The following is a 12,933-nucleotide window of genomic DNA, read 5'->3' as shown; positions in this document are numbered from 1 at the left end:
TGGCCTGTGCTGAAATTTGCTGAAATTTCGCTCTCTGTTTGCAAGGGATAGACATCTTTATCTCCTGTATGAGATCAAGGGTGGGGCAGAATGACTCAAGCCCAAAACGACCCACCTAGAAGCCTGGAAGTGATAAAGAAACCTATGCTTGGGATATCTTGTGTTTAAGGTGATAAATCACAAATGAAGTTAAGTAGGGTAGTAGTGAATCCATCATTGTTCCAGTGAAGAGATAATTTTGTGTTTCATCCTCTATTTCTGTTAATGTTCTTCATCACACAAATCAGTACATATACGTTAACATTATCAGAGATTCTTACTGACATACCAAGTTGTTGAGTCTGGCGCTATCCCGCTGTTTGAGAGGGATGTAAATAACCGTGACCATGCTCCATGCAGTCTAGCCGGTGGAGGGTCATAATTATGTATACAGTTTGTTCTGGGATCCACCCATGCAGCAAAGTGCACAGGCTGCAGCAACGGAAACCAGTTGTAATGCTCAGATGTGGCATTGTTTCTCAACATGAGTAAATGGAAGATTAGATCGGTTTATTTCTTACCACACTTTCTTGAAAGACACTTTCTTACAGACACAAACCTTGCTAACATAGAGTTTGGTAAGAAATAATCAGGAAGTTTACTGAAGTCAAGTGTGATTAACTAAACATCTTCAGCAGGGGTAATTAAGGGCAGAAACTAATGGTAAAGTTTTTATGAATGTTTGTTTGTGTTTCATTTTCTTGTCACTATTTCTTGTCACTATTTCTTATCACTATTTCCTGTCACTGTTTCTTGTCACTATTTCTTATCACTATTTCCTGGCACTATTTCTTATCACTATTTCTTGTCACTGTTTCTTGTCACTATTTCTTGTCACTATTTCTTATCACTATTTCCTGGCACTATTTCTTGTCACATTTTCTTATCACTATTTCTTGTCACTATTTCTTGTCACATTTTCTTATCACTATTTCCTGGCACTATTTCTTGTCACTATTTTTGTTATCACTATTTCTTGTCACATTTTCTTATCACTATTTCCTGGCACTATTTCTTGTCACTGTTTTTTATCACTATTTCTTGTCACTTTTTCCTTGCACTATTTCTTATCATTATTTCTTGTCACATTTTCTTATCACTATTTCCTGGCACTATTTCCTGTCACTATTTCTTGTCACTATTTCCTGTCACTATTTCTTGTCACTATTTCTTGTCACTATTTCTTGTCATATTTTCTTATCACTATTTCCTGTCACTATTTCTTGTCACAGTCACTATTTCTTATCACTATTTCCTGGCACTATTTCTTGTCACTATTTCCTGGCACTATTTCTTGTCACTATTTCTTATCACTCACTATTTCTTATCACTATTTCTTGTCACATTTTCTTATCACTATTTCTTGGCACTATTTCAACCTTTTCTCATATATCTCAATCTCAGCTTGTTATCAATGTAGTGACAATCTGGCCAGGAACATTTAACTGACTGACTGAGTTTGGTTTTACGCCGCTTTTAGCAATATTCCAGCAACATCACGGCGAGGGACACCAGAAATTGGCTTCACACCAGGAACATTTGAACATAAATACTTTGTGGAGTAATGACACCATTGTTGCTAGACCTGCCATGAGTTGATGACACACTACCAGACACTGTGATAACTACATGATAAGTATATACATTTCAAACCAGCTGGATGAAAAAATGGCTATAAATTTGTTTAAACTGTTTTGCTTTGAGGATTAAACAAATAAATAAAGCTGATGCCATGATAAAATGGGGCTATCATGGTGTCAGACGTTCTCAAAACAATTCAGGGTTTCCTCCCAATCTGTTACGAAAAGAATTCAGAAGTGGATGGATGGACTGAGGTCAAAATGCAAAAGTATAATTTAACTCACTTCTGTAGTGGAAAGTTTATAATACAGGATTTGAAATCACGCTCAATGTATTACTTACATTACCAAGAGAAACAGAAGATGAACATTCTGTTATTTTTAGGTTTCTTACAGGAGTGGTGGGGTAGCCCAATGGTTAAAGCGTCCACTTGTCACGCTGAAGACCTGGGTTCGATTCCCCACATATGTACAATGTGTGAAGCCCATTTCTGGTGTCCCCGCTGTGACATGGCCCAGACTGAAATATCCACCTCCTGTATTAGTACGAGGACACTGGTGCCAGAGACATGGCACAGACTGAAATATCCACCTCCTGTATTAGTACGAGGACACTGGTGCCAGAGACATGGCCCAGACTGAAATATCCACCTCATGTATTAGTACGAGGACACTGGTGCCAGAGACATGGCCCGGACTGAAATATCCACCTCATGTATTAGTACGAGGACACTGGTGCCAGAGTGGTGGGGTAGCCCAATGGTTAAAGCGTCCACTTGTCACGCTGAAGACCTGGGTTCGATTCCCCACATATGTACAATGTGTGAAGCCCATTTCTGGTGTCCCCTCTGTGATATTGCTGGAATATTGCTTAAAAACGGTATAAAACTATACTCACTCACTCACTCACTCACTCATTTAAATTTCTTACAGATGGCATATTGCTCAAACTTGAGAGCCTTGATGAATTTGAAATCAAAACAGCAAAAGTGTAAATCAAAACAATTATGATGGTATCAAATGATTCCACAGGGTCTGACAAATTCATTATTGGCACTTGAGATGTGTCCTTTTATGCTAAAAATCCTTTAATTCTACCTTACAGCCTAATAGTTCGGAAACATGGAGCAGTGTGTGAAACCTCCATTGAGACACTGCTTTCCTCACTTCTGACACATGATATACGCTTCATGACTAGAATACCAGTACTTCTTGACTGCACAACTGAATAATTTCCTGAATCATTCCAAGTTTCTAAAAGATAATAAAATGAACATGATACTTGGTATGTTTATAGTTATAATGCTGTAAATGTTCCAACATTCATTGAGTATGTTGATCCTTGGTAGCTGCCTGACCATTATTGTCTTTCACAGAGCAATTCCATTTCTGAGACAAAGTGACTGGAACATGCCAGCTTGTATACCCACACCTAGTCTACTGACTTATTCCAACAGACAGATATGCAGCCTATCTTGTGGTAACTGACTAGCCCCTACCCTCAAGACATGCCCACACAAATTATACTTGCAGACCAAACTGCACATCATTATATACATATTGTGTGATACAGTTTGTACCTTAAAGTTAGACTTACAATTAGTCTCTGAATATACATTTTGAATGGTAACAAATAAACCCATTCAAATTGAAAAGGTGCCCTGGGAAAACCAGAGATTCTAGACTTGCTTCATGTAGGGTTTTAAGCATTGTAGGGAGGGATAGGCTGTAGGCAAAATAATATTGTTCAGGGATTGTGAGACAAGACTACCTTAAAGTGGGCACCTAGTCAGTAACTTTTACACACTGTAGTGTCATTATACTTTGTATACCATATAGTTCGTATACTACCTGCAGTTATAGTGTTTGTACCTGTACTGTTCATAGATACACTGTCTGATCATCACTATTCCACTGAAGCAGTTAAATCCTGAGCCTTACTCCCTAATACATCTCAGTGAAATCTTTACAAACATTACAGGGACCCTGTCTACCTATGAAAGGAGTAGCTTATTTGAACAGTTAATACACACATGTAACTGAAATATCAAGATAACATCAATTCACTGTGTAATGACAAAGCCATTAACCCAAAACAATATACTCTAACTTATACCATGATGAAAAAGTGTGAAAAAATGTGATTAAAAAAACTAAATGTCTAAAAAAAACAGTACCCAAAAAGAAATACAACAGCATGATGAACAAGACAGGATATTTCTATTCTTTAAGCAAACATCATTAAAGAGCTAAATATAAACATTATGTAAGTGGTAAAGGATGACTAGAAAGATCGGATATATTTTTTGTAAATGCTCAGTATAATGCCTTTGACAACGCTTTCATCATGTCACCAACACCAGTCACTGTGTACCACTACATGCACAAGTGAGTGAGTGAGTTTGGTTTTACGCTGCTTTTAGCAATATTCCAGCAATATCACAGCAGACATACACAAGTACAGGCTATACGGATCCTAAGTAAGATGTAGAAGGAAAAGATATCAGTCTGCTGAGAACTCCGACCTGTTTACATACACACAAACCGTCAGTTCAGTTTCGCGCCTCTTGTACGTGAATGTCAGTCCACTGAAGCAACAAACACTTCCTGTCTTGAGAAACAGAAAGCTTTCAAGGCATCCTTGTTAACAAAGTACCTGATGTGCAGAAGCTCGCCAGCTACCATCATCAATTAAAGGTGGACAGGTAAACTGTGGTAAGTCTCACCTGGCCACCTCGTTAGGAACCACAGAGCGCCATTAGGATCTTTTCAACATCGCTACTGACCAGTGCCTGTACGGCTCCTTTACTGTTGTACACCTTCTCAGTTCAACAACAGCAGCGCATATCCTCAACATGCTACTTTGCAAATAATTGACAATAATATAATTAGCATATTTTCCTCAAAACACACATGTATACTTTCTATACTTATATTTACCCATATTTACTATATTCATCATCAAGGCATCTTCTGCGTGTATTCATATCTGTGATAATTATACTCAATGCCTAGATTTTACATGTTTCCTGAATGCACATACACTAAAGTATATTTGTCCAGAGAGCACTATCCCAGGAGAAATGATCCAGATTAACATGGCATTTGTAAGGAGTAAAGACCTTTGAATATAAGAATAAAAGGAACAAAATCCATTCCCTAACCATTAAGAAGCCTGTAAAAATCCTCTGTTACAAGCAGAGTCCAATGTAGTGCATCATACTACATAACAAGCATGTGCTGACATGCCTCTATCATTGATACCATTGAGTGAGTGAGTGAGTTTGGTTTTATGCCGCTTTTAGCAATATTCCAGCAATATCACGAAGGGGGACACCAGAAATGGGCTTAACACATTGTACCCATGTGGGGAATCGAACCAGGGTCTTCGGCGTGACGAGCGAACGCCTTAACCACTAGGCTACGCCACCGTTCCCTGATACCCTTGAAGAACGGGTGTTCAGCAACCAATGCTTGTCGTAAGAGGTAACCAGCAGAATCGGGTTGACACATGTCATTGTATCCCAATTGCGTAGATCGATGCTCATGAAGTTTGTCACTGTACTGACTGGTCCACTACCAGTTATTTACAGACCACCACCATACAGCTGAGTATTGCTGAGTGTGGCATTAACCAACAAACAACATATTGTATCATGATCTGGAAAGATCGGTTTCCTAACTAGCTGTATGTTCAGTTGCATTAACATTCACCAATATTTAACATATTTACCCTTAGTGAAAAATTGTTCAGCTTTATCCTGATGCACATACGTATCCCCTAATAGATCACTGAAACTGACATTAACCCCAAACAATACAAAGAACATCTTACCTTTATCTTTTCACGAACACATTTGAGCATTTTCCAAATTTTCCTCAGTGGCTTTGGCAACTTGGTTACCATTGCAGTCACTCAGGAGAGTGAGTTCTCGTACCAATAGGACTGGAACCCATCAATGTCACATGTCCTTGTAGAGGTCACTGTTTCAAATATGTCCTCTGAATATGCATAGCAACAGTGACTACTTAACACATCCTTCAGGACCATGAAGCATCTGGTATTCTGATCCTCCAACATCACAATTCACAATGAGAAAAACAGGTAATTTACAATGTATGAGTTCCCTTGCTGGTCTCTACAGACTGAAGCAATGCACACAAGTGTAACATATAGTCTTAAACAGTTTGCCTGTCAACCAGCATAGGCTGTTCTCATCACTGACTACATGCCTCGGGTACTGTTGGACAATAGCCTTCAGAACACTGTCTGTCCTGCAGGTTTCAGTGTTTTCTGGCAACACGTCACCCAGCTATGTTTATCTGTGTTCTGGCTCACATTCCAGTCACTCTGATTCCTCTAAATTAGTTAGAAGTCAACAAGTGTTCAGACCCCCACTTGATACTTGACACACTGCCAGAACTTAAAACAGTATCACAAAAAACAATCGCGTGTTACTGTGGAACAAACAAAATAACTTCTTTACCTTATCAGTCAGATGAACACATTTACAAGCAACACTTGAAGGTAATTATTAATGTTACAAATTAGGAAAATGAGGAATATGAATTACATAGAGAAGATTCCAGATGAATAACTCAGTATACATTCCAGGTGGCGTGGTTGAAGAAAACAGATGAACATAAATACTGTACCTATGGGCACATACTCAAGCAACTTCCTGTTCAAAAACAGCAATCACAATTTACCAAACATAATGTCTGCCACATTGCTCTGTAAACAGCCAGTAAAAAAAGGGCTGGGCAGAGATAGTGGTAGTTGCCCTGTGACAAATGATGCTCTATTCTGGACTCAGGGATGAGCGATTAATTACACCTCTGTTGAGAGAGGCTGCAAAATCATGAAATGGGAAAGGCGGTTAACCCTTGTATATACAATTAACCAAAATAACGCCAACAGGCCTCTGGTGAGAGAGGAGTTTCAGTGGAACCCATCCAAGTTTCCTTGTTAAGTATTCAGGTAGAGTGAGCCTCATTGTAATGCTTCTGGTCAATAAGTTCAGTGGGAACTTTATACTATGGCATGAAAGGGTTCATGTGTTAGTTTAAGTATGAAACTGTCAATGACATGTCAAAAAATCAGTCTATAAGTTCTTCTTCATCTCAGAATAATGAGTGTTCCATATGTCTCCCAGGTAACCGTGCAACAACGGGGAGCAGGGAGCAGCAGGAAGTGGGTTTTTCTTTCAACTTAGTAAAGCGTTTCCATGGTGATTCAACTTCCTGGCAGCTCCATCTGGTGGTAGAGGTAGCTCACCCAACATACACAGAGCTCCACCCCCTGCACAGGGTGAATTCTACAGGGTAATTCCCACACAACACACGATACAGCTAAACAACAGAAACATCCACACAATGCTGAAGATGCTTCAGGTTCTAACATACATGTATTCCTTTTATCAGATATATACCAAGTTCAAGAAAGGTCGTGGTAGGAGTATTGAGAGCTTAGTATAATGTCTAGGTTTCTGAGCAACATCTTGCTCAAATGATCTGGACTCGTGACAACTCTAGAAGTAGATCTTCACATGACCCTATTACCATTTCTGTCATGTAACATCAGTGATTTTAGGAATGTATGTGTTGGTGTGTGGCAATGTTCATACTCCGGAAAGTTTGAGACAAGTTTTGAATAACGTTTTATGTTACGTCACTCAGAAACAAGAACCATAGGCAGTACTGTTTTATGTTTCTTAATGTTATAATGTGAAATATCTTGAATTTGTTTCAGTACCCAGCCACTCAGCGTGTATTATATGTACAATAAATGTGATCCTATGTTATGCCTGGAGATCTAACTCATGAAGATCCGTGAAAGAATTGGTCTTCAGCAGCCCATGCTTGTCGTAAGATTCGACTAACAGGAGCAGGTGGTCAGGCTCGATGACTTGGTTGACATCATCATATCCTACTTTCAATGCTCATGATGTTGATCACTGGATTGTCTGGTCCAGACTTCATTATTTACAGACCGCTGCCACATAGCTTGAATATTTTGCTGAGTGCGGTGTTAAACAACAAACCAACCAACCAACCAGCCTGGAGACCCCGGACTTATTCTACAAATTCTCCCTAAAGTAACTACATCATAGAACATTTTCCCACTAGACATCTGTCATCTGCAATTCCACCGTCACCTTGAGATGAGGGTTCCATCCAGGAGGCGCACTACAGTGTTTGTGAGACGTCACATCATGGGGGAGCACACATTAGACACCAATAACCGACAGTGAACGGATTGCACACAACCTTCTCATGTCTACCACTGATAAAATTCCTAAAAATACTTCAGATAACATCTCCATGGCAACCAATTTAAGGTAAAAGTGGTGATATCAACCTGCTAGTTGAGATTGTCATCACTTTGCAGCATACAGAGGGTTAGGAAGACTAACCAGCCAATTATCATCATGTACTCAAGGCTCTTCTCCTCTCCGCTTACACACATCACAAAAACTGTTGGTCAAAATTAGAACCATCTAAAAATATGCATGTATAGTTCAAGTGAGGATACTTCCAGTACATCATCAGCTTTCTGACATACAATCTAATACAAATGTCACTGAAGTAGTTAACCAGAGTCATGCAAAGAACTGTGCTTTCTACAGACACTTCTTGTGATTAAGGATAGAATTTTGTCTTCCCTGAACTGACTGTATGGCTGAGCCACTCCTGATGCTAAACCAGATTCACTAAGTAGATTACAGCAATACATTAAGTCAGAAAGTGCTATCCAGGTTAACTAGATCCTAGTTTCCATGAAGAAAAGGATGGTAAATTGCATTTTCTTATTGAGTTGGCAAAAGGTATTTCTCCTCAATCATATTCTTGTTGAGCAAATGCAAGTGCCTGTATACACATACAGGCATGACAACAATTATTAAAATACATATTGATAATCTTATTACATATTTTTTAAATATAACTTCATAAATATATTATTTTCTTAAATAGCTGATAAATACTGTCCAAAGCAGCTATAAAACAATTCTAAATCATTATTATCACATTTAGTTTCAAACATTGTGTCATAAATCACTTTGGCACCAGAAATAAAGACAACAAACCAACAATTTTAATCAATGTACTGCTTAGTATAATGTCAACTGTATCAATGACCACTTATCAGATTTATTGTAGATTAGCAGGTAGTATTCAGTGAGATGTTATCTGGACAAGGATGTAAAACAGCAACAGTATATTCCTCCATGAAACCTGAGTCAGATTTATTCAGTCTGTAGCCAAACTTCCTGAAAGTATTTCAGACCGGTGTTTCCCTCCCAGCATTCCCCAGTTTACCACTGCCTGCTCTCTTGATTGGTTGGTTCCACAAATAGCAACAAGCACAGTCAGGCAGTGCCAGCTAGCCTACACTTACATTATCAAAAGGACAAATGTGAATCTGTCCACACATTTGTGAACTGAACACTATCCAGGCAATGTCATGTAGCCCTGACAAGTATCACTGGACTCAGTAATGGCATCCATCCTTCTGACATCCTGTAAACTGGGGCCCCAGTCTCAGATACTCCATACAATCATGGTAACAGAAGGGTTACAGCAAACTCCAGCACTGTGATGGTTCTCTGCATGTTACATAACTCAGTGATGGTGAAAACTGTCTCTTGTAATCTGGTGATCTTTCCAGAAGGAGTTGGTGTAGCTGCTGCTGCTAAATGGAGAACAAGCTGTTCAAGTGTGCAGAAGAACTTCAAGACATCCTGTGCCGACTGAATGGTTGCCTCATATCTTTGTAGACATATTCAGTTTCAGACTATCAGACACTTTCTGTAATATCCGTTGAAAGTCGTCTAGTTTCATATTTCTTTTACAACATCCAGACAATTCAAGACCATTTGAAATTGTGATGTTCTGTAAAACTGAATTCCTTATTACACACAAATGATTTGAGATAGTTTTGTTCACAGAGTAGGTTACTTGACAACTTACTACTTAGTTATGGAAAAAACAAAATGGGAGATGGATTGAGGCCAGATGATTTAGTTCAGAGCTTTATCAAAACAAATGAATCATAATTATCCACAAATAGAACTTTTCAGTCCCCACTCAATACTCATCTTCTGAGGCAGATACTGTTGCGACAGAAATAGAAGAGAGTGGGACTGGTTGGAGAGGGGGCACTTCAGATACAGGGGAGATTGTGGGGTGATGATGGTCAGTAGGGGAGATACTGTGATAAACATGATATGGACTTGTACAAGTCTCTAAACCAACAATTATTAGTTAACATTTTAATTTCTAGATTACAGGGTATACAAATAATATGTACACACTGTCACTATGAAAGACTCCCATTCTAGAATTTCCTGACAGAACAACTGTACACTGGACATACAGTGCAGACTTGAGCATGGTTAGAACATGTGCAAGTCTTTAGAAGAGGCAGGGCAAGATGGGAGGGATGGTGGGGGGGTACAGACTGGAAGGGGAAAGGTACTGTCAGATGATGGAGAGATTGTGTGATGGTTAGCTGGTGATACTGTGATAAACATAACTGGTGGAACCTAGAGAACACGGAGGGATCAGGTGTAGTCTGTCTCACAGTCCCTGAACCATATTCATTTCCCTACTGCCAAGCCCTCTCTGCAGTGCTAAAGCCCTAAATAAAGCAAGTCTAGATTTCCTCAGGTTCTGAATCTCTGGTCTCCCTAGGGCTCCTTTTCAATATAAATGGGCTTGTTTGTTACTATCAAAATTATATATATTCAGAGACTAAGCCTTAGTCTAGATCAGGTGTACCACAGGTAGTAACACTGGCAACATTCACTGACTGGGCCTGTACAATCAGTGGACTCATCACTAGGCTCTTTGTATCCTCAATTCAAGAAAAGGTTTTACTCATTTGATAAAAGCTTTTTTTATATCCATGTGCAGCAGTTTTTAGTTACATTCCTAGTGCTCAGACCTGGTACATGTATTCGTGTACAATAGGCGCATGAAAAGCATCACTGACCTAATACCTATAGTCATTTGAATGTCATACCCTCTGAACTTTGGTGAGACTGTATGTGAAATCTAACTGCTCCATGAGAAACATCATAATACAGAGCGTACTTAACCTGCTCCACGCAGCATAAAAACAAGAAATATGGTTCAGAGTTAAACACCAACATGACATATATTCTTTTACTAACCCAACCCAAGGCTCCACATAACCAACAGTGTAACGCCATGAAGACAGACACGTGGAATGTGACCCAGTAGAACAAGGATGACAGAGTTGCATCCCCTGATCCACAGATGACAGCAAGCTTCAACAATCTCTCTCACTTTGAGTCTTGGCACACATCATACATCCAAAACTATGTTTCTTTCTATTCACACACTAAGCTGATGTGTGATACAAGTTATACAACTTACAATCCCCCCATTGAATTTTCATTGAATCATGAAAGGAGAGACGATCAAGAAAGGATAAGATACATAATCAAAGACACAACATACTATAGTAACTGATCAATATTCTGGCACTATGATGGTTTGTTGTTCAGCTTTCAAACCTAACTCATCGTCAGCATACAAATGAAGTACTTACTTACACAATAATGAGGTTCTTAAGAGGTATATAGAAGTTGGTATTCAAGTATAAGACAGAATATTATGGATGTCAACTTCTTTAAAATATTACGGATGTCAACTTATTCTTTGAAAGAAGAAGTTTACATCAATAATATTTTGTCTTATACTTGCACAATAATGCTGACAAATAGAACTCATTACAAAATTTCAAATTGTAGAAATGTACAACTGAAATTTTACATACAAATGTTAAAAACACATTAAACTAAACCTAAAAGTAAACCATGCTATTCTTTTTTCAAGACAAAATAATCAAACCGTTGCCACTGGATGGATACAGTGTAAGGTTCACAGTGTACAACACCCAACCTACCTGTGGGAATATCTGCAGTGATCTGAGAGGGGCAGACTGACAACTGTCTCCTTCATCATGGATGCCTGACTGCTGCCCACATCACATCCTCCACAGCAGCATCTGCAGCAGACACAACGACCTACATAACAAAGGCGTTACAAGTGGTCGGTAACAGTCACCCTATTCTTAACAACATAGTTCATTTGAGCTCGCAATGTTGCATTCCTACTATGGTGGCAAAGATGAGCTAATATTGTGTACAGTCAATAGGAACTGAACTCAAGGAAACAAGCACACCACCAAACCACCCACAAGCCACTTTGAACTACCATTGCACCCAAAAACATTAAGAAAAAATCTGTTTCAACCAGACACCATATAATAAATGGTTTCTGTTTCAACATATTTCCCATTGAGCCACCATCCCACCCAAACACACTTTCTTTAAACCAATATCAAACCCCAAAAGACCCAGTAAAAACAAAATGCCCATCTCAGTGCATCTCCGTTCTTATCACTGTACATGACTAGATCACACATCAACATGTCCCTACCTGTGTTTCTATAACAGGCTACATACACTCGACTTGAAGCTTACCAGAGTTAAACAAAAGAGTAGAGCAAATAGGCTAGAAACATCCTTAACTGTTCGGTTTCCACCATAAACTCTCATAAAGAAACACACTTCCTTCACCCACACAACTCCGGGATGAACAAAGCAAAGTTTCTCCACACATTCCTCCACAAAACTAACATGAAGTGTTCTCTGCTCTCACTCAAGTCATTAGTAGCAGGAATTTGAAGTGGGCAACACTCATGTACAGTGCACTCACTGGAGGAAGAATGTAATAATCTCTTCTTGAAATGGATCCCTGTTAATAATCTTCTCTTTGAATGTAGGTACATTGCATAACACAGAGTACCCCTGAGATATCAATTAAGGTGGGCTTCATTAAACTGGCCATGAGAAAGGTCTAGTACAGATTGTGCTTGATCAGGGCAATTACCTGTTAACTGATCAAACACTCGGGAGAGGATAGCATCATCAGATAGAACATATAGAATTTCAGTTTTGAAACATTTCAATATATTTAGACTCTTTCAAAGAAAGGGTGAATACTACTTTCAGTTATCATGTACAGTGGAAGCTGTCAAAACCGGCAGTTGTCCAATCCGGCAAGTTGTCAACACCAGCATAAAATCTCAGTCCCGTCCATGGCTAGTGCAATTATCATCATTTAAAAGCTCTGCAATCCGGCAGCTGTCAATTCCGGATCTCGGCATGAAATGAGCTGCCCGAATATGGGTTTATACTGTAATCAGTGCTGTCTAATCCGGCGCATGGCGAGGATTCGGTTGGATGTGTATTGTCACCAATTAATCCTGCGTTGCAACTAC

The 12,933-nt window shown here is 39.1% G+C and overlaps 1 protein-coding gene across 1 annotated transcript in view; it reads right to left on the bottom strand.

The window, feature by feature from the left end:
* Positions 1–12,933, bottom strand: part of LOC124264739 — a 69,953-nt gene that overhangs the window by 33,632 nt on the left and 23,388 nt on the right. The window contains 1 exon segment of the mRNA XM_046699510.1: positions 11,554–11,655. The gene's annotated coding sequence lies outside the window, so the exon portion shown is untranslated.

Source organism: Haliotis rubra, unplaced genomic scaffold (assembly GCF_003918875.1).
Source record: "Haliotis rubra isolate DU_JTF1 unplaced genomic scaffold, ASM391887v1 Scf94, whole genome shotgun sequence".
Classification (NCBI taxonomy): Eukaryota; Metazoa; Mollusca; class Gastropoda; order Lepetellida; family Haliotidae; genus Haliotis; species Haliotis rubra.
This window is presented reverse-complemented; position numbering and strand designations above follow the sequence as displayed.